The following is a 23,548-nucleotide window of genomic DNA, read 5'->3' on the forward strand; positions in this document are numbered from 1 at the left end:
AAGGACAAGGAGCTCACTACTCAACCCAAGCACACACCACCCTTGAAAAACGAATGAACTGAGGTTGGGTTAGTTTAGGATATAGTGCCTGCAAAAACAAACATGTCATTAGCTTGTCCTGTTCCCCAACTGTCTTAATATTTGGCTTGTGAGAAAACAAAACTAAAACAGACAAAAACTTTTAGTGGACTTAAGTAAGCAGACCACTACATGGCAAATTCTGACTCAGTGATACTTTCACAAATTCAGACTAAAACTAAAACAAAATAGTGTGCATTAAGACAAGACAGAGCTGGACTTTTATGCAAGTTTGGACTCAAATATGCCAAGTCTATGTATCTAAAGATGTAGCTGAAAAGGCTTGAAACTACAAGAATCAAAAGAATTCCAGTCAGCATTTCTCAGGCGGGAAAGGTACACATCACAGAAGCAATAACTCTCATCTCTCGGGATCACTGAGAATGCTCTCTTCCTTCAAGTAAACTCCACTTTACCTAACCCTAGGAGGGTCTTGTATGGCACGAGCAACCTGCCCCAAAGTGATTTTTCACTAAGACAGCTACTTTAGAAAGATGCTATAACACTGACCGTCAGAAAGGGATGTCACTGAGCATAGATGAGGAAGCGTAAAATTTTCCTTCTTAGAGTCAAGCTCTACATATCTGAAGGACTTACGATAATAATCAACATATGTTACATATCTGAGCACTCTGTTCTTTTGACAAACAATAATTTTTATAAAGGAAAATAAATGTGCTTAGAATTTTGCACAAATTTAGAGTGAACAGAAGGTCCAAAAAATAATAGTTTCTGCATGCCATGCATATTGCCCAGTATGCTGGACATCTTCTGCTTGTCTCCCTTATTATTCACCCTCTGCCAACCTGTTTAGTGACCAGGGAGGCTAATCCACATGGACTGCATCAGTGAGCTCCCTTCATCTCTGGTTCCCAGCTGAGGTAGGTCAATGGAAGTTAAGGTCAGGCGATCAGGGGCAGAAGGAGAGTAGAGGTAGGAAGCTGTGGGGGGGAGGATATGAAATACGAAAGTGAGTAGGGACCAAATTAGAAAGATGGAAAGAGCTGAGAAAGATGGAGACAGCAAAGCAGAAAGAGGAATTAAATATGATGCAGGGAGCCTAAAGGGAGGCAATAAAAGTAAAGGATGAGAAACCCAGGAGGTGGGATGAAAAACCCAGGAGGTGGGCTTAGCTCTCCCGGGGAGGCAAGACCCAGGCAGACAGCAGAGCTGCTTAGCCGTGTTGCACAAGGGGTGGGGCTCCGCTTGCGGATCTGTGTGCCTGAATGCCAGCTGACAGTGATACTGTCAAAGGGAGCTGGTTGAAGCATCTTCGTTTTCAAAACAAGATTTTTATCAGCCTCAGAGAGCTGCTTCACACACAGCGTAACAATCCTTGTTACAGGCCATAGCTGAAGAGAAGTGTTTCTCTTTCCCTCTTTCCAGGTGCAAAGAGGGAGCCTGAATAAATGGTTCATGAGTCCACTGCAATGCCACACTTCAAGTGTTTCATTGTAATACAATCTGTTTCGAGAAGAGATGAAGGAATCAGGAGTTATTATGTCCAGAAATGTATAAATATTTTAATCTGACTGGAGATATAAATCTGTACTGTACTCCCTGATTTCTTCCAGTCACCCCAAACCATTCTTATTATTCAAAAGCACTCATCAAATTCTACTTCATGAAGGAAAACATCTAGTGCCGAAGACTATTACATATTCCCAACATACTCTCCCAAACTTGAATGATAAGCAATTGTGTTCCCCTGGATGCGCCTATGAAGTTGAGCAAAGAAGAACATAAAATAACAGGAAGAACAGGAAGAAAACAAACCAAAAGCTAAAATTATCAGTGGAACTGATTAGCATATGTATAAGAGACACTTGTACAGATGCAGGATGCTTTCTTTAGAATGTAAGTTCTCAGAGCAGTGATTCTTCATCAGTTTTGGAGTTGTGACATCCTATCATCATTTATTTGCCTTTTATGATCACCAACCTCCTTCCAAAAGCATATTTTTAAATGAGAGGGAGTAATTTTATTCTCAAGCATTTGCTTTTATTTTTACTCTCCTTGAGAATCACCCTAGAGGATCATACCAGTCGATACAGTTATCAGTGGGTAAGAATCCAGAGGCTTTTGCTCTTTGCCTTTTTTCTTTCCTATTGTGGATATTGTAAAATAGCCACAGCTACAGCAATGAGTGTGGACAGAAGGAAGAAAGCTGTAGTGAGAGCTGTTTTTACAAGAAATCTTCAAAGTCTAGATAGGATTCGAAATCTGGATAGGACATTTTGAAATAGACCCAGAAGAGGAGGGGATGAACACCGACGTACTTTGCCCACGAACACTTGTATACCATTCTATTTCGGCAAATTTTGTGAATCCTGAAAATCAGTCTCCACGGAGGTTACTTCAGTGATTTACCTCATTGCAGACTCCATCATGCTAAGCCGCTTTCATGGACTTTATTGATTATTTGAGTGAATGTGAAAGAAAAGCAGCCCTATACAGAACATGTGGTTTTGAAATTTATTTAAGGTACGGTTTAACTCTTCCTGTAAGATTTTGTTAGAAGCTCGCTGTATGGACTGAAATGCGGGACATGATGCCAAGTAATTCAACTCCTCTGGGGAAGGCAGGTCTTCCTAAACAGGTTTCTTAGAATCAGAGTTGGAAGAGACCTTTTCTGTTGCATAGGAATGTGCGTCCAGAAATATAACTTGAGACTACATACTACCCTGTGTTTCTTCCAATGAATTTTAAATGCTCATTAATCTTCATGACCCTTTTGCCAGGTGTGTAGCCACCAGATGTCAATTGCAGTTACCAAACAAAAACTGCTGGAAGAAGAAATGTCAAATCCTAGATCATAAAACAAGCCAAAATACCCGTTGCTTGATGGTTTCTACCCATGCTCTCCAGTGATTCTTTCTCTCACTAGTAGACCAATAGGTCTCCAAAGGGTGTGGAAAACTTTATCAGGGAAGTCTCCAGGGGGATGGTGTCAGCACACAACACTGATGAAACCCTACTGTGATGTCTATCTTAGAGCTAGAGAAGGAACATAAGATAGTTGTCCATATCACAACCCAAAGACTGAGAAACACTTGCCTACGTGTTACCAGAACAAGGGATCTGTTTGGCCCATTTGTGGGGCAAAAGGCCGTTTGAATTGTCTGGTCATTTGCACAACCAGGTCTGGTTATTGATTTTGTAATTCCAAACAGACACAGATCAGTTTTACTTTTTATCTACAAAATGATAAATGCAACCAACACTTCTGCTTCTCTCCTGGGGGAAAACAGTCTTGAAATTCCTTAAAAATAAACTTTGCATTTTAGTCAGAGTAAAATGCAAAGACAGATGAAGCATTATAATATCATTGCAGAGCAAATGCTTAAATTCCATTTAGAGGAAATGTCATCACTGCATATCACGTTTCCTGTTGAAGGCTACATCGGTGTCATCAGAATGATGCCACCAAGACAAAGAGCAAAGAGAAAGCTGGGCCTAAAGATAGGGAAAGAAGCTCGAGGCAGATATAATGAAAAAGGGAATAATCTTACAGCTAAACAGCTTACTTTTCAAAGGCAGCAGAAGGGCAAAATGCTTTGTGCAAAGAGAAAATTAGTTTCCAAAGTGTATGCATTCTACAAAGAGGCAAGTTAATTATTCAAAGCAGAGGCCCATGAATTCCCACAATTTAGTCATTCTATTCTGACACATTCAGGTCCAGTGAGCTGCTTCTTATCACTAAGACTTTGATAATTGGCTTAGACATATCAAATAAACTTTCTGGAGAATTCAGTCGTAAGCAGGTATGACATCCTAATAGGGGTTTTATTAGGCCTTTTTCTGCGCAGTAATGTATTAGCAATCACTGTGACATTTTCTGCTCTGGGGGGTTTTGGCCTTACTCGTTTTTTACACTTGCTAGAAAATAAATTTATTCACGGTAGAGATCTAATCCAATACACTACTTTGTTTACCCTGGTTTCTAAAGGAACAGGCCTCTCAGAATTAATGAAAAGTGACATAAACATCATAGAAGAAAATGCACTGTCTTCAGCCAGGCATAAATGAATAGCAAGAATCCCTTCTGATTCCACAAACCTGGGAATTCAGTCAGTACAGCTTTGGTGTCCCTTTTCCTGATCCCACTTTTGCCTCTCATTCCATCTAGGGGGAAAAAAATCATAACCAATAGCATGCGTGGATTAAATTTCTCCTCTTTAGCAACAACTGTAGTTCAAAAAAATTTCCCTGAGAAAATATCTATTGGATATTATCTAATATATTGCAATTTGTTCTTTTGCTTTAATATTCCTGTTAACAAAAACATTTTCTAATGTCTTATTGCTGTATACTTACATAATGAGAGTGGAGTTATTATTTGGGTGGAGCTCAATGTGGAATAAAAAGGGAGCCTACCTACAAGCAAGGATGAACAGGGCAGAACAGATGATAAAATCCAGTATCTTCTTACCTTCTTGCATTCTCTTCACCTGTGAGAACATTACTAATGGGAAGGGACATGAAGCACCATCAAAGTATTAGTAGTTTGGTCAGAGTGAAGAACATGTTGAGATAATATTAAGGTACTTTTATCGCATAAAAAGGAGCATCCACAGGGGCCATCTTTGTAAAGTCTCTATAATTTAATGCTAAATATTTTACCACCAGCTCCCCACTTCCCACTTTAATGAAGACAAAGGTAATATGGAGTAATACACGGGAAATCTAAGTAACCACTGGTTTTCTTTCTCCTTCCTCATCTAAACTCTTTTTGCCCTGATATATGTTCTAATTCAGAAACACCGGCAAGGTCTAGCATCCCCTCAAAATATCTCCAATACCTGCTGGCTGATGCCTGAAATTTCCTAGTTAAACCCTTAAGATACTTTGTTCAGTGTTAAAATCGAAGTATTTCTGTGAAAGATATTACGTGAAAGTTTGATCAATTATTTATGTCTTCATACAGACTATCCAGCCCCCCTTCCTATCTCCAAATTCCTGACTTGGTAGGAGTGGAGTAAGACCCAAGAAGTTGTATTTTAAACAAATTTTCTAGATGATTCTGTTGTGCACTGAAGTTTGAGAACCACTGCCTTGGTGAATGAGTTGTAAAGCTCTTGTGAGAACAGGCACTGGGGAAAAGAAGGGAACTGAATTTAACTAATGACTCATATCCATCAGGAACCATGCTAGGCAATAAATACATGCTATTTCATTTCATCTTCACCTCCTCTAGGAAAAGACTTTTATTATTCCCATTTTACAGATGAGAAAACTTAACCTCAGAAAAATTTAATACCCAGCCAACGATTACATGGCTAGGAAAACTAGCATTAGAATCCATACCTCTAGTAATAGAAGCAGTGGTTATATAATATCCATAGGCTTTCAGAGATGAAGGAAATGGTGACGATGCCGTCTTACTGAACATATATTCTGAGCGTGGCAGCTTATTAGGCATTTTCCATAGATGGCCTTACTAAATTCTTACAACTACCCTTTGAGATAATTAATATTAATTTCATTTTATATATGAAGACACTAAATCTTAGGGAAGTCATATAACTTGTCCAAGTACACATACCTGTACTGTGTAAGTAGAGAAGCTAAAATTCAAACCCAGATGCTGTGCTCATTCCCATAGACACTGCTGGGAGAGTCCTTAGTGTCTGAAGGGTGAAAATAGTCACTGTGGTAGGCAGAACAATTGCCCTTCAAAGACACCTACGTACCTAGTGTTCAGAACCTGTGGATATGTTAGGTTTCATGTCAAGGAGAATTAAGATTGCAGGTAGAATTAAGGTTGCTAGTTAGCTGACCTTGTGACAGAGGATTATTCTGGATCATTCAAGTGGGCCCAATGTATCACAAAGTTCCTTAGTAGGAAAGGGAAGCAGAAGAAAGAGAGCCCGAGGAATGGCAGCATGAGAAGAACTCTACCCAAGCATGTTGGCTTTGAAGATGACCAGAAGCCAAGGAATACAGCCTCTAGAAGCTGCGGAAGACAGGGAAATCCATTCTCCCTTAGAGCCTCCAGAAGGAATGCAGCCCTGCCATCACCTTGATTTTTAGCCCAGTGAGACTCATCTCAGATATCTGACTTCCAGAACTATAAAATAATAAATGTGCATTATTTTAAGCTACTAAGTTTGTGATAATTTGTTATATATTTGTTATATCAATAGGAAACCAATACAGAATCTCTCCAAGTTAGAAAGAGAGTGGAGACTTGCTCCACAATTGTGTTAGAGTTAGCCCTACCAAATTCAACTGAGTGACTGATACACATATAAGAGTCGACCATGATTTGTGGCAGACACACTCAGTTACCCACTGAATAGCCATTCCTTTCCTTCTCTCTTGCTTTACAGGACCTCAGTTCAGGTTGGCTCTCAGGCAGCCAGGTACTTCAGGAGAGATGGCCACTCCCAAGGCTCAGCGGATGCCTGGATTAATCTTAGTCCGTTTTGTTAATTCTACTCCTCTTAGAGTCAGTGGTTTAGAAGAAGAACTACAACATAATCCTGGACATGAGGAAGGAGGGAAAGTCTGAAGAGGGGCTTCTGGAAAAGTTTTCCTATTCTTCAAAAGGCCCATGAGAAAAGACTCCTTTCTCTTTCTGGCCTTTGGTTGCTGTTCTGTGCTTGAAGCTGCTGTAGAAAGCTGGCACAGATTAGGAGACAAGCCTGGCAACTAAAGTCAACACATTGTGGGTTCAGCTCATGATGGCACAGTAGAAGGACGTGCACTCACCTCTTCTTACGAGAACACCGGAATCACAACTAACTGCTAAACAACCATCAACACCAAAAAAGACACCCTACTTCCAAAGACAAGGAGAAACCACAACGAGATGGTAGGAGGGGCGCAATCGTGATAAAATCAAATACCATACCTGCTGGGTGGGCAACCCACAAACTGGAAAACAATTATACCGCAGAAGCTCTCCACTGGAGTGAAAGTTCTGAGCCCCACATCAGGCTTCCCAGCCTGGGGGGTCTGGCAACAGGAGGAGGAGTACCCAGAGAATCCAGCTTTGAAAGCCAGCAGGATTTGACTACAGGACTTCCACAGGACTGGAGGAAACAGAAATTCCACTCTTCGAGGCTACACAAAAAGTATTATGTGCACCAGTAACCAGGGGAAAAAAGCAGTGACCCCATAAAGACTAGGCCAGACCTACCTGCTAGTATTGGAGGGTCTCCTACAGAGGTGGAGGACAGCTGTGGCTCATTGTGGGGACAATGACACTGGAAGAAGCAGTTCTGGGAAGTACTCATTAGTGTGAACCCTCCTGGAGGTCACTATTAGCCCCACCAAACAGCCTGTAGGCTCCAGTACTGGGTCACCTCAGGCCAAACAACCAACAGGGAGGGGACATGGCCCCACCCATCAGCAGACAAGCAGATTATAGTTTTACTGAGGAGGTCCTGCCCACCAGAGGGACAAGACCCAGCTCTACCCACCACCAGTCCCTCCCATCAGGAAGCTTGCACGAGTTTCTTGGATAGTTTCTTGCCCTCATCCACCAGAGGGCAGACAGCAGAAGCAAGAAGAACTACAATCCAGCAGCCTGCGGAACAAAACCACAATCACAGAAAGTTACACAAAATGAAACGGCAGAGGATTATGTCCCAGATGAAGGAACAAGGTAACACCCCAGAAAAAAGACTAACTGAAGTGGAGAGGCAATCTTCCAGAAAAAGAATTCAGAATAATCATCATGAAGATGATTCAGGATCTCGGAAAAAGAATGGAGGCAAGGATCAACAAGATGCAAGAAATGTTTAACAAAGACCTAGAAAAACTAAAGAACAAACAAACAGAGATGAACAATATAATAACTGAAATGAAAAATACACTAGAAGGGATCAATAGCAGAATAACTGAGGCAGAAGAACAGATAAGTGACCTGGAAGACAGAATGCTGGAAATTACTGCTGTGGAACAGAATAAAGAAAAAAGAATGAAAAGAAATGAAGACAGCCTAAGAGCCCTCTGGGACAACATTAAATGCACCAACATTCGCATTATAGGGGTCCCAGAAGATGAGAGAGAGAAAAGACCTGAGAAAATATTTGAAGAGATATTAGCTGAAAACTTCTCTAACATGGGAAAGGAAACAGTCACTCAGGTCCAGGAAGCGCAGAGTCCCAGGCAGGATAAACCCAAGGAGGCACATGCTGAGACACACAGTAATCAAACTGACAAAAATTAAAGACAAAGAAAAAATATTAAAAGCAAAAAGGGAAAAATGATAAATAACATACAAGGGAACTCCCATAAGATTATCAGCTGATTTTCAGCAGAAACTCTGCAGGCCAGAAGGGAGTGGCACAAAATATTTTAAATGATAAAGCAGAAGAACCTACAACTGAAAATACTCTACCCAGCAAGGCTCTCATTCAGATTTGATCGAAAAATCAAAAGCTTTACAGACAAGCAAAAGCCAAGTGAATTCAGTACCACCAGAGCAGCTTTGCAACAAATGCTAAAGGAATTCCTCTGGGTGGGAAAGGAACCAGAAACTTAAAACAAACTTGTACATATATAGACTGCTGTATCAAAACCTCACGGGAACAGCAAACCCAAAAACACACAAAAAAGAAAAAGCAACCCAAACACAACACTAAAGAGGGTCATTAAACCACAAGAGAAGAGAACAAGAGAAGAAGAGAAGAAAAAAGACCTACAAAAACAAATCCAAATCAATTAAGAAAATGGCAATAGGAACATACATATCCATAATTACCTTAAATGTAAATGGATTAAATGCTCCAACCAGACATAGACTGGCTGAATGGATACAAAAACAAGATCCATATATATGTTGTCTACAAGAGACCCACTTCAGACCTAGGGACATATACAGACTGAAAGTGTGGGGATGGAAAAAGATATTCCATGCAAATGGAAATCAAAAACAAAGCTGGAGTAGCAACACTCATATCAGACAAAATAGACTTTAAAATAAAGCCTGCTATAAGAAACAAAGAAGGACACTACATAATGATCAAAGGATGAATCCAAGAAAAAGATATAACAATTGTAAATATATATGCACCCAACATAGGAGCAACTCAATACACAAGGCAAATACTAACAGTCATAAAGAGAGAAATCAACAGTAACACAATAACAGTGGGGGACTTTAACACCCCACTTTCATCAATGGACAGATCATCCAGACAGAAAATCAAAAAGGAAACACAGGCCTTAAACGACACATTAGACCAGATGGACTTAATTGATATTTATAGGGCATTCCATCCAAAAGCAGCAGAAAACACATTCTTCGCAAGTTCACATGAAACATTCTCCAGGATTGACCACATGCTGGGCCACAAAGTGAGCCTCGGTAAATTTAAAGAAAACTGAACTCATATCAAGCATCTTTTCTGACCACAACACTACGAGATTAGAATCAACTACCAGAAAAAAAACTGCAAAAAACACAAACACCCATGGAGGCTAAACAATATGCTACTAAACAACCAGTGGATCACTGAAGAAATCAAAGAGGAAATCAAAAAATACCCTGAGACAAATGAAAATGAAAGCACAATGATCTAAAACCTATGGGATGCAGCAAAAGCAGTTCTAAGTGGGAAGTTTATAGCAATACAATCTTACCTCAAGAAACAAGAAAAATCTCAAATAAACAATCTAACCTAAAGCAATTAGAGAAAGAAGAACAAACAAAACCTAAAGTTAGTAGATGGAAAGAAATCATAAAGATAGAAATAAATGAAACAGAGACAAAGAAAACAATAGCAAAGATCAATGAAACTAAAATCTGGTCTTGGAAAAGATAGACAAAATTGATAAACCTTTAGCCAGATTCATCAAGAAAAAAAAGGGAGAGAGCCCAAATCAATAAAATTAGAAATGAAACAGAAGAAGTTACAACTGACACCACAGAAATACAAAGGATCATAGGAGACTACTACAAGCAACTGTATGCCAATAAAATGGACAACCTGGAATAAATGCACTAATTCTTAGAAAGGTACAATCTCCCAAGACTGAACCAAGAAGAAATAGAGAATATGAACAGACCAATCAAAAGCACTGAAATTGAAAGTGTGATTAAAAAACTCCCAACAAACAAAGGTCCAGGACCTGATGGCTTCACAGGAGGATTCTATCAAACATTTGGAGAAGAGTTAACACCTATCCTTCTGAAACTGTTCCCAAAAATTGCAGAGGAAGGAAAACTCCCAAACTCATTCTCTGAGGCCATCATCACCTGGATACCAAAACCAGACAAAGATACCACAGAAAAAGAAAATTACAGGATAATATCACTGATAATGAACATAGATGCAAAAATCCTCAACAAAATACTAGCAATCTGAATCCAACGATACATTAAAAGGATCATACACCATGATCATATCCCAGGAATGCAAGGATTTTTCAATATCCTCAGATCAATCAGTGTGATACACCACATCAACAAATTGAAGAATAAAAACCAAATTATCATCTCAGTAGATGCAGAAAAAGCTTCTGACACACTTCAGCACCATTTATGATAAAATGTCTCCAGAAAGTGGGCATAGAGGGAATGTACCTCAACAAAATAAAGGCCATATACAACAAACCTACAGCTAACATCATACTCAACAGTGAAAAGCTGAAAGCATTTCCTGTAAAATCAGGAACGACAAGGATGTTCACTCTCTCCACTTTTATTCAACATTGTATTAGAAGTCATAGCCAAGGCAATCAGAGAAGAAAAAGAAATAAAAGGAATCCAACTTGGAAAAGAAGTTAAACTGTCCCTGTTTGCAGATGACATGACACTATACACAGAAGATCCTAAGGACGCTACCCAAAAACTACTAGAGCTCACCAATGAATATGATGAAGTTGCAGGTTACAAAATTAATACACAGAAATCTGTTGTATTTCTATACACTAACAACAAAAGATCAGAAAGAGAAATTCAAGAAACAATCCCACTTAACAATCACGTCAAAAAGAATAAAATACCTAGGAATAAACCTACCTAAGGAGACAAAAGACCTGTGCTCTGAAAACTATAAGTTGCTGATGAAAGGAATCGCAGATGACACAAACATGGAAAGATATATACCCTGTTCTTGGATTGGAAGAATCAATATTTTCAAAATGACTATACTACCCAAGGCAATCTACAGATTCAATGCAACCCCTATCAAATTACCAATGGCATTTTTCACAGAACTAGAACAAAAAGTCTTAAAAATTTGAATGGACACACAAAAGAGACTGAATAGCCAAAGCAATCTTGAGAAAGAAAAACGGAGCTGGAGGAATCAGGCTCCCTGACTTCAGATTATACTACAAAACTATAGTCATCAAAACAGTATGGTACTGGCACAAAAACAGAAATGTAGATCAATGAAACAGGACAGAAAGCCCAGAAATAAACCCACACACCTATAGTCAATTAATCTATGACAAAGGAGGCAAGACTATCCAATGGGGGTAAGACTATACAATGGGGGAAAGACAGTCTCTTCAATAAATGGTACTGGGAAAACCGGACAGCTACATGTAAAACAATGAATTTTTTTCTTTAACACCATACACAAAAATAAGCTCAAAATGGATTAAAGACCAGACACTATAAAACTCTTAGAGGAAAACATAAGCAGAGCACTCTCTGACATAAATTGCGTACCTTTTTCTGTCTGCCTCCCAGAGTAATGCAAATTAACAAAAATAAACAAATGGGGCCTAATTAAACTCAAAAGCTTTTGCACAGCAAAGGAAACCATAAACAAAATGAAAAGACAACACACAGATTGGGAGAAAATATTTGCAAACGATGTAACCAACAAGGGATTAGTCTCCAAAATTTACAAATAGCTCATGCAGCTTAGTATCATCAAAACAAACCCAATCCAAAAATGGGCAGAAGACCTAAACAGACATTTCTCCAAAGAAGACACACAGATGGCCAAGGCACATGAAAAGATGTTAACATAGTTAATTATTAGAGAAATGCAAATCAAAGCTACAATAAGATATCACCTCAAAACAGTCAAAATGGACATCATCAAAAAATCCACAAACGATAACTCTAGAGAGGGTGTGGAGAGAAGGGAACCCTCCTACTCTGTTGGTGGGAATGTAAATTGGTACAGCCACTAGAGAGGACAGTATAGAGGTTCCTTTAAAAACTAAAAGTAGAACTACCATATGATCCTGTAATCCCACTCTAGGGCATACATCCAGAGAAAATCATGGTCCGAAAGGATACGTGAACCCAGGGGCTTCCCTAGTGGTGCAGTGGTTGGGAATCTGCCTGCCAACGCAGGGGACACGGGTTCAATCCCTAGTCCGGGAAGATCCCACATGCCACGGAGCAACTAAGCCCATGCACCACAACTACTGAGCCTCCACTCTAGAGCCCGTGAGCCACAACTACTGAGCCCTCATGCCAAAACTACTGAAGCCTGCGCACCTAGAGACTGTGCTCTGCAGCAAGAGAAACCACCGCAATGAGAAGCCCGTGCACTGCAACGAACAGTAGCCCCCATTTGCCACAATTAGAGAAAGCCCATGCACAGCAATGAAGAACCAACACAGCCAAAAAAATAAATTTTAAAATAAATAAATTAGCTTATTTAAAAAAAAAGGATATGTGCACCCCAATATTCACTTCAGCACTGTGTACAATAACCAAGACATGGAAGCAACCTAAACATCCATCAACAGATGAATGGATAAAGAAGACATGGTACATATATACAATGGAATATTACTCAACCATTAAAAAGAATGAAATAATGTCATTTTCAGCAACAAGGATGGACCTAGAGATTGTCATACTGAGTGAAGTAAGTCAGACAGAGAAAGAGAAATATCACATGATATTGCTTGTATGTGGAATCTAAAAAGAAACCATAAAAGTGAACTTATTTACAAAACAGAAACAGACTCACTTAGAGAACAATCTTATGGTTACCAGGGGGGAAAGGAAGGGGGAAGGGATAGTTAGGGAGTTTGGGATTGACATGTACACACTGCTATATTTAAAATGGATAACCAACAAGGACCTCCTGTATAGCACAGGGAACTCTGCTCAATATTATGTAACGACCTAAATGGGGAAAGAATTTGGAAAAGAACAGATACATATATATGCATAACTGAATCACTCCGCTGTACACCTGAAACTATCACAACATTGTTAATCAACTATACTCCAATATAAAATAAAAAGTTTTAAAAAATTAAAAATAAAGTCAACACACTATGAGTGGAAAGTAGAAAAATGGTAGGAATCTGGGCCTTTGATGATGTCTTTGAGCCACTGCATTAGTCAACCCTGGACTTTGCCTAATTTTAAACTTTTTTGTGAGATAATAAACAGCTTATTGCTCAAGTCAGTTGATTTGGGATTCTCTATTACTTACAACCAGAAGCATCCCAAAAGGTACAATGGGAAGTATATTAGTCATTAGTCTTTGTGCAACATTTATGGTGTGTAGTTTGGTCCCCTTTCCTGTCCCGACCAACTGTGACTTCAAGCTACTCCCAGTGGACAGGAACATTATACCTGACCTCCTCAAAAGATGATGCATCAGTGGTGTTAGGACTATTCAATTCTTGGGTTAAAGCTTCCTCCCTAAGATTTCACACCCTTGAGGGTGTGGATTCATTTAGTAATTGTGGAAGCAAAACTTCATTATAGTTGATACCTATTAGAGGTAAGAGGCAAGGCACCAAGAACAGTCAACTCTTACCTGCCTTTACTATGTTCTGAGGTTACATGCACTCAAGTATCAATGGCAAAGAGACACAAAGTCATATTGCTTTATTCACTGGGCTTGGGCCCTAACCCCCACTATGAAATTCTTTGGTAAACTCCACGGGAAACCTTTGGCTTGGATACAGGGGCCTTAAAGGAATCTCCAGGGTTGAATCCTACCTCCAGTCTTCCCACATGGGAAAAAAGAGTTCAGTGTTCCCAGGTATACCCAGGTGGGAGAAAAGAGGTGAATACTGGGTAGCTTGGGCTTCTGCCAGTGGGAGGTAGCCTTGCCATCTTGCCACACAGGAGATGAGAACAGGAGAGAGTCACAGCTATGTGGATAATTTTTTAATGTAGAGGGACCCCCTGGCCTAATTAGCGTCATGAAGTCTGAACAGTAGGATTAGCAACTCCTCTGCCAAAGGAAGGGACAAGCAATGCAGACTGAGAACTGGGAGAGGAGTATTTTTAAAAGTTCCTCGTCAGAAGGCCTCCGTATCTAGTTTTTGACCATCTAAGGCTTTCCTTTTGTAAGGTGCTCAATATGGTACTACTCTTAAAACTTAATGCAAGCTTCATTCATAACTGATTTTTACTTTCCCCTGTGGCTTGCGTCTTCTCTTACGAACTACTGTATTTATAAGCATTTATTTCCCACGGCTCTGCTAAAAAGTGAAAAATCATAATCACAACCAAGTCCAGACAACATGCAGAATAATAATGCAGCTTAAAATCCTTACTAGAGTGCTACCTCATTATACACAGATGGTGTCTATGTGGTGGTTAGCATACTCATGGGAAGAAACAGCAGATCTTACTGGTTTCTTGGAGAACTTCACTTTGGGAGATTTGGTGAGAACTTTTTATCCTCCACAAATTCAGGGACCCCAGAGTTCACCAGTGTGCAGTCTGAGCCCTATCAAAACCACAGGAGAGGCCAAGAAGATTTTATGCTTCAACAGATAACCAGGCTCATCCCTTAGGTCTCATCAGCCGTGTTTGGCTCCTTTATCAACGTCCGTGAAAGCTCATTTTCTCAGTTCCACTTTTCTTTTCATTACGGTCTTTCCATAGGTGAACAGCTAACATGAATAGTCACCACGTTGGCATGCAAGTTCTTCCTCAATCTTTATCTAACTTACCTTTGTAGAGTTAGATCATATTCCTGAAGACTCTGCTTTAGTTAAGTCATTTTTCTCACCTCTATGCTTTTCTCACCCTAATCTTTGTAATGCCTAGCATATTACTAATGAAAACATCCTTGCAGATGATCCAGTCCAAAAAAAAATACTCACTTTCACCTGAGGAAACTTAGTCCCTGAATTACTGGAACCAGAGAACACAGTTTGTCCATTAGCCATCACCATATAATAAACTACCCCAAAACTTAGTGACTTTGTATTTTTTACGATTTTGTGCATTGATGGGACAACTCATCTGATTTTTGCCTCAGTCCCTCATTCAGCCACACAGTCAGCTGAACTAGAAGGTCTAAGAGGACCTCATACACATATGGAAGTTGCTACTGTTATGGGCAGGGGTGTCTTGGTCTCCTCCAGTGGTTCAACCTCCAGCAGCCTTCCTTATATGGTGGCCTCAGGGGTGCGGTCCCTGAAGATGAAAAGTGGAAGCTATAAGGCCTCTTATGGCCTAGACTCTGGAAGTCACACATTATCACTCCCACTGCATTCTACTAGTTAAAGCAAGCACACAAAGCCAGCCCAGGTTCCAGGGTGTAGAGAAATAGACTCCAACTCTGGGTGTGTGGAGCGGCAAAGTCAAACTGCAAAGTGGAATGTATACCAGGATGGGAGGAATTATGGCCATTAAACAATCTTTCACACAAGATAAGACGGAGACCAGTTATCAGGTTGCACTGATACAGAATCCATGGAATTCTGGCCAAAGGCTCCTTAGAATGCTTCTGCCTAGGGACAGGATGGGATCCAGGGTCCAAGGTAGATGCATATATCAAGAGGCAGCCAAGCAGATCATTACAAAGCTGCCTTACCATTGCTGAGTATGGTTCTAGCGCAGTTTGAAAGGACGAAATCACATGATACAGTACTCTTGATGGAAAGGCAGGGAGATGGCTACACAGACAGCTCCACCAAGTTGGCAGTAAGTAAGGGCAGTCTCCACATTCCTGAGTCTGGTCATCTGCTTTTTACACCATCAAACTCAACTGTCAATATGCTAAGACTTGATTAGTATCCTGGAGCCTGGACCAAGCTAATCAAACCCATGCAAATCAGACCATGCTAATCAAAGGAACAGCCCTTGTGTAAAGAAGACTGCCCTAATTTGCAAAGATAACGAGTCCATTACAGGGTTTGGCTGCTTGATTTCCTACTGTAAAGCAACAAGAAGATCCAAAATGTATTCAAAAAATAACTCAGTAAGAGTAGGATCCTAGTCAGGGAGCCCTGGGGTAGAATGAAAAGATGCTGGGTTTAAATTGTCCTTGCCAACTAGTAGCTCAGGGACCCGTGGCAACCTCTCTCTTTAGAGGTGTTACTCTCTCTCCCATCCTCAGTTTCTTCATCTGTAAAATGAGCATAATTATGTTTACCTGGGAGAGTTGCTATAAGAATTAGGAAAGGTCCTAGAACATAATAGTGTACACTAAACAGTAATTATTAAAAATAACTATAAAGTGCTTAATACTGTTGTGAGACAGTGTTAAATACACACTTTATTTCAGATAACACCAAGACCTAACTGCTGGGTCAGACACTGAAGACACCCTGTCCCCTGAACTCATAGGACACTGTTAACATGTGTAGTCAAATACAGGCCAACAGTTAGAACTTTGCACGAGTGCCACCTCCTCTATCAAACATTCCTGGACACCTCCTATGTTTCCATTCTCATATTACTATACATTTGTGTGTAAAGGACTTGGAAGCAGAGGGAGAAATGCACTAGAAGTACAAATCAGTCTCATAATGTCCCAGGACCTGCATGGAATGTATTCACCGAGGTGTGAGAAACAATTCAGCTGATCTCCCAAGGATGAAGACGTCACTAATGAGGTGTTATTGTATAAAGCTATAATGACAGTCTTAATGACAACCACATTGGAGGCAATTTGCCCATCTTAACACTAACACATTGCAATTAAACATTTAGATTAATTTCCCACCATGATTCCAGAGGAGGATCGATGCTCTACCGAATAGAATGGCAACATAAAGCTACAGTGAGGTGGGAAAATGCATAATTTTCTTAAAAATAAAAAAAAATCTGTTTAAAAAATGGTATTTCAAATATAGTTCCTTAATTCTCCCCACTTTTCCAAAATAATTAGATAATGTATTATTACTTCTTTTATTCTCTTTCAGTAGTTCCTCTCGCTCATAATCTTGCTGAAATAACAGATCATGCCAATCATTTTGATGATCACTTCAGCTGTTATTCTTCCCACTAGCGAGCAGAAAAATTGCTTTTTTTTCTTTTCTTTTTTTGCAGTTTAGATTTATCCACTCAAACAGATACCTTCAACAAAGAGAGGGTGTCCACATCTTCACATGCCACTTCCAGGAAAACTTTCCATATTACTCAAAACGTTGATCATAAATGAGCCCTGCTCCGAGACTGGAAATTCCCCTGGGCAAAGGAGATTAACCAAGATCAGGTGACGCTGAGACTGAGGGAAAACTCACCAGCCAGCAATCCAGATCACAGAATCAAAAATGAAGGAATTTTCACTCTTCAAACGAATGTCCCTAATAGTAGATACGGCTGAAGCTTGAACAGTGTGAGGGATGGGGCACTGACCGTCCACAGTCAAAGACTGGTGTATAATTTATATTTGACCGTCTGTATCCCTGGTTGCTCTGTATCTGTGGTTCCTCTGCATTTTCAGGTTCAACCAAACAATCGCAGATTGTGTAGTACCATTGAAAATCCATGTGTACTTTGTAGTCCCGCCCTCCATAAATGAGGTTCCTCCGTATCTATGGGTCTGCATCACCCAACCTCGGACGGTACAGTAACGTAGTATTTACTATTGAAAAAAAAATGCACGTATAAGTGGACCTGCGCAGTTCAAGCCCATGTTGTTCAAGGGTCCCCTGTACTTGCCTTAGTTTGCTCAGGCTGCCGTAACAAAATACGATAGAGTAGATGACTTAAACAACAAAAATTATATTTTCTCAGTTCTGGAAGCTGGAAGTCCAAGATCAGGGTACCACAAGGGTCAGGTTCTGGTGACAGCTCTCTTCCTGGTGTGCAGACAACCATCTTCTTGCTGTGTCCTCACATGGTGGAGAGAGAAAGAGAAAATTCTCTTCCTTTCCTCATAAGGGCACCAGCCCTCTCAGAATTACCTCGTTAAAGTGCCTATTTCCAAATACAGTCACACTGCAGGTTAGAGCTTCAACATGAATTTGGGGGAGATGCCATTCAGTCCACAGCAATAATCAAAAATATTTAAGTAAGTAACTGACAAGTAATTCAAGGCATGAACAAAGGCATGAAGGCAAGGGATAACAGAGCGACAGACAAGTCTGTTTAAGTGGCATATAGGTTCTTTAAAGGGGAATGTGAAAGGTATGACTGGAAGGCTAAGCTGGAACCAGGTGGAAAAGGACTTTGAATATCAACTTAAGCACTTTAACTTTACCCCACAGGTAATGGTTAGATAAAGAAGGTTTCTGAGCAGACAAGAGCCATGGTTAATGCTGCACTTTAGAAAACGTATCACGGCATAAGTATGGAAAATGGCTTTGTGAGGTGGAAATCAGAGGAAGGGAAATTGACTAAGACATCATTGCAGTTACTTGGAGTGTTCAGTCTTTATAGAGTTGTTACTATCTGAGTATGGCAGATTCTTTCTCTCTTTGGCAGATCAGGAAAAGGAGCCTCTGGTGTTCCAAGCCTCTGGGAATTAAGAAGCTAAATCATGATCTCATGGCTGGTAGATTGAAGAGTGAGTACTAACCTTCCATCTTTCTAACTCCAAGTCCAATCTCTTCACTTAAATAAACAGTTTCTAAGAGTAAAATGGATAATTTCCATATGGTTTCCTTTCTCCTGAAGGGCAATCCTTGTCCTTCTCCAATAAACCCAAAGGTTTTGAAAAGAATAAATCTACTTGGTTTTCCAAGTAGAAAAGGAAAAGTTGAACTAAATTCTATGTTGGCGAAAACCTATAGGAAGCATACCATAATGGTTAAGAGCATGGGTACGGGTAGGCAGCTGGGTCCAAATCCTGGCTAAGCCATGTACTAGTGTGACTCCCTAAGCCTTGCTCTTTTTATCCATAAAATGTGAAGGTATTAGAACATACCACAAGATAGTCATGAAGAGTGACAGCTGCATAGCAAACATTCAATAACTATAAACCATGGTTATTAAATGTGTTCTTCTCTGTACCTGATATTCTTAAATACCTCAAATAAGAAAACATTTTAATTGTTTAAGCAGCAAATTTGTTGAGCAGAGTTCATGCTGGTCTCTAGAGTCAAATGTGGTCTCACAGCTGGAAGAATAAGTCACCTGTTGCCAGGGAGAGGGAAGGAGGCTTACTTTAAACAGTGAAAAAGGAAAATTTACTATACACATTTTTGTTTAATCTCAAACATACAGTCAGAGAGGCAAAGAAAATTCTATCCAAAAAAGGATCATATATTATACCTACAAGAAGGTCAGGCTTGTAATTTCAGTCTTTCAATGGTATACGTGCATGCTAATTTATGAAGGTAAATTCTGTCGATTAAAATGAAATGATTTTGCTTGGCAGTCAAGTGCAGGAAGACAAATATCAAATCTCAGTAGCTACGCTTCCAGCTGTTTTGCAAACAGAGATAAAAGATAATCCCTGACTAAATAGCATCACTTTCAAGATAAAAATCAACTTTCAAGTGCATTGTATTGAATAGGGGAAGCCAGGTTTACTCTAAAAGTGTCCAATAATTGGGGTTGAATGATATTTATTAGAAGAACTTGTGCACTGTGTTGAAATTGACAAGAGTGCACTGTGTTTTGGGCACAGCATGGTGTTAATATCTGTAATTAAGGAAAAACTTAAAGAACATCTGCAATGAGAATGCTTAGTTTGGCAAATCTCTCTGCAAGTAAATTTACTGGGCTTCATTATTTGTATCCAACAAAAGACACATAAAACAATTTTAAATGTCACAGCAGCATCGCCTCACTTCATAAAGCTTCAAGATTTCTAAGCTCTACCATCATTTTTGGAATTATCAGTATCATTACTACCACCTTCTCCATCCCCATTAACATCCTGACTTATAACACCAGCTCTGCTCCCAACTCACTATCTTCACCTCTTCAACTTTCATTACTACTTCCTATAGCACAAGCATCATCAGGTCTACCACCAGTGTTGCCAGCTCTACCACCATCATCATCACCCCCATATCCATCTCCACATTTCCTTTACCAATATCACCAGCTCTATCCACCAACCATCACTACCGTGTCCACCATCCCCTCATCATTACTGGCTCTAGCACACTTGCCATCACACACAGCACTTTCATGGTCATTACCATAGTTCTTCACAGACCTCTAGTTTATCAAGTACTACAGACTCTTGTGTTTTGCCCTTCCTCAAGCCAAACTGTCAAACTGAGTGGCAATATTGCAATTTAGTCATATAGCAGTTAATCCATTTATATACATACGACGAGCCCAAACTCAATTTCTGCTGAACTGCTCATAATTTAGGGTAGAGGACAGATGTGCAAACCAGCGGACCATTTTTATTTTTATTTTTTACCTAGCCACTTTACCACTGCCATTTCGATGGCATGGATTTTTGCGGTACGCGGGCCTCTCACTGTTGTGGCCTCTCCCGTTGCGGAGCACAGGCTCCGGACGCGCAGGCTCAGCAGCCATGGCTCACGGGCCCAGTCACTCCGCGGCATGTGGGATCTTCGCGGACCGGGGCACGAACCCGTGTCCCCTGCATCGGCAGGCGGACTCTCAACCACTGCGCCACCAGGGAAGCCCGATTTTTTTTTTAACATATCTATCATTTATTGAAAACTCACCCATTCCTCCTCCCATCCCTCACCCTCACTTTACAACGTACCCCTGACGGTGGGATTCAGCAAGAGTATGTTACTCAGGTATAGGATAAAACAAAATAGTTTACACATTTGGTAATATTTTTAATAAAAGCAGGAAGTTTACTGATAAAGGCATACTTCATTAAAAGGAGCCACATCAAAATCACAATTCAAGAAATCTCTGGGATCAGAGATTACATTGAAATGCCCACTTTGAAAATCCTTCAATCACGTGTAGACAACTGACAATAAACTGTGTTAAACATTATGATACCAATAATGCATTTTCCTGAAAAATATATTGCCTAAATTATTTTTTCTGATTACAAAGAACACAAACTCACATATAAAATGTTCTCATATTATTTAGAATTTCCCCAACTCCAATTTGCTCATGTGAAAAAAATTTGATCAACTATTTCTCAGGTCAACCCCCATACTCATAATTACAGCCCAAAATACTTTCCCTTAAAGAATCAATAATAACTCAAAGTGTTGCATTGTAAAAATGGTATTACCTGATGAGAAGCAGATGGAAGACTTAAGAAAATGTGGGAAAATGTTTGTTTGATGCTAAGGGACAATTATACTGGGTGTCCTTCAGCTTTCCCTATCCCCAGTCTATTCTCTACCTTTTTTTGTGTTCTGTGTCCCAGGAGGTTGAACTTTGCTGACCGCATCATCTAGGCTTTCTTGCCACCTGGCTTCTCGCTGGCTACAGTCAACCAGAGCCAGTGGAAAGAGAAGCTGAGGTCTCTTTCTGTTCCTTGACAGCTTCCGTCCCTGTTTCCGTGTCCTTCTACTATCATAGCTTCAGTCAGGCAGCCTCTCCTTGTGGCTCTGGTTGTTACTAGACTCCCAGATACTTTTTCCTTCCCTTGTTCTTTTGGTCCTCTGGGTAGCAACAATTTTCCATGCATGTTAGCATCTAGGTGCCTCAGCTCTTCTAAACCTGCCCACACATCTGAAAGGAATCACTCTGTTAGGGTTCCTGAATTCGAGCCATCTGGGATGAATTCCTTCTCCTGATCGTAGCCTGACTGAAACAGCAATGAAGAGGAGACGTGATCCTTATGCTGCTCTTATAAATACCTTGAAAAGAGGTCATCGCCAAAATCTGGTAGATAGATAAAACAGCTCAGCAGTCTGCTTAAAACTAGCATCAAGAAAGAGTCAGGCAAGATGTTCTTTCCCAGATGTATCTATCTCTCCCCTTTTAGCTCCACCGCCTGACCCAGAATCTACAGAAGACAGATAAAGGGAATCTTAACATTATATTCTAGTTTGCTCGCCTCAAGCTTACAGGGTAGGAGGCAGAGATTCTGGGTGGGGTCTACCTAGGCTCAGAATAGTGTATAATTAGAGTATCCTTCATGCCAAAGCTCTGGAGAATCTCGGCATGGCACAGAAGGGGAAGGAGGCTCCATAACATTAATAGTCTCTTACATTTTTATAGTACTATCCTTTCCAAACTGCTTTATATCCTTCACATTATTTGACTTAAATATTGCATAATAAGGAAATCAAACCCCAACAATCTGAATGGAGAAGGTAAACCTAAGAAGATAAAGAGAACACCGAAAATAGCTGTTTTGTAAAAAAGTAAACGAGTAACATTTAGAGAGTAGGTATACTGGGCAATCTCATCTAATGCAATTGTTCCAATTCTTCTTTAAAAATTGACTATAGGGCTTCCCTGGTGGCGCAGTGGTTGAGAGTCCGCCTGCCGATGCAGGGGACACGGGTTCGTGCCCCGGTCCGGGAGGATCCCACATGCCGTGGAGCGGCTGGGCCCGTGCGCCATGGCCGCTGAGCCTGCGCGTCCGGAGCCTGTGCTCCACGACGGGAGAGGCCACAACAGTGAGAGGCCCGTGTACATAAAAAAAAAAAAAAAAAAAAGACTATAAAGCAATTTTCGGGACTTCCCTGGTGGTGCAGTGGTTAAGAATCCGCCTGCCAATGCAGGGGATGCGGGTTCAACCCCTGCTCCGGGAAGACCCCACATGCCATGGAGCAACTAAGCCTGTGCGCCACAACTACTGAGCCTGCACTCTAAAGCCTGTGAGCCACAACTATTGAGCCTGCGTGCCACAACTACTGAGCCCGTGTGCTGCAACTACTGAAGCCCACACGCCTAGATCCCGTGCTCCGCAACGAGAAGCCACTGCAATGAGAAGCCCGCGCACCACGACGAAGAGTAGCCCCCGCTCGCCGCAACTAGAGAAAGCCCATGCACAGCAACGAAGACGCAACGCAGCCAAAATAAATAAATAAATAAAATTTTAAAAAAAGAACCACATACTTTTTTTAAAAAAAGAGCAATTTTCTTTTAATCAAAACGTATTTTTCCATTGACTTACATTACGAAACCAAAGATGTGTTCCCCACAGGAAATATTTTAGCCCTAAGTCTAAATAAAAATCACATTTAACAATGCAACAAACCCCTCTAAAGTCAATTATCTAAAATAAAAGCTATAGCTTTCTGACAAAACAATAATTACACTCAAAATAATTCAGAAAATGCAAATCAAGTCTCCAGAACTACGTTACCTTAAAGATAGATCCACGTAGAGACAAAGTCACTAACAGAGGCGTCAACTTAAGGCAGTCTGTGTTGTTGTGATTTAGAACACGAAATATATATATACATATATATATATATATATATATATATATATACTTGGCCTTCCTCCCATTCCTTGGCACAGAGTTCTTTA

Source organism: Leucopleurus acutus, assembly GCF_964270905.1.
Source record: "Leucopleurus acutus genome assembly, chromosome: 7".
NCBI lineage: Eukaryota > Metazoa > Chordata > Mammalia > Artiodactyla > Delphinidae > Leucopleurus > Leucopleurus acutus.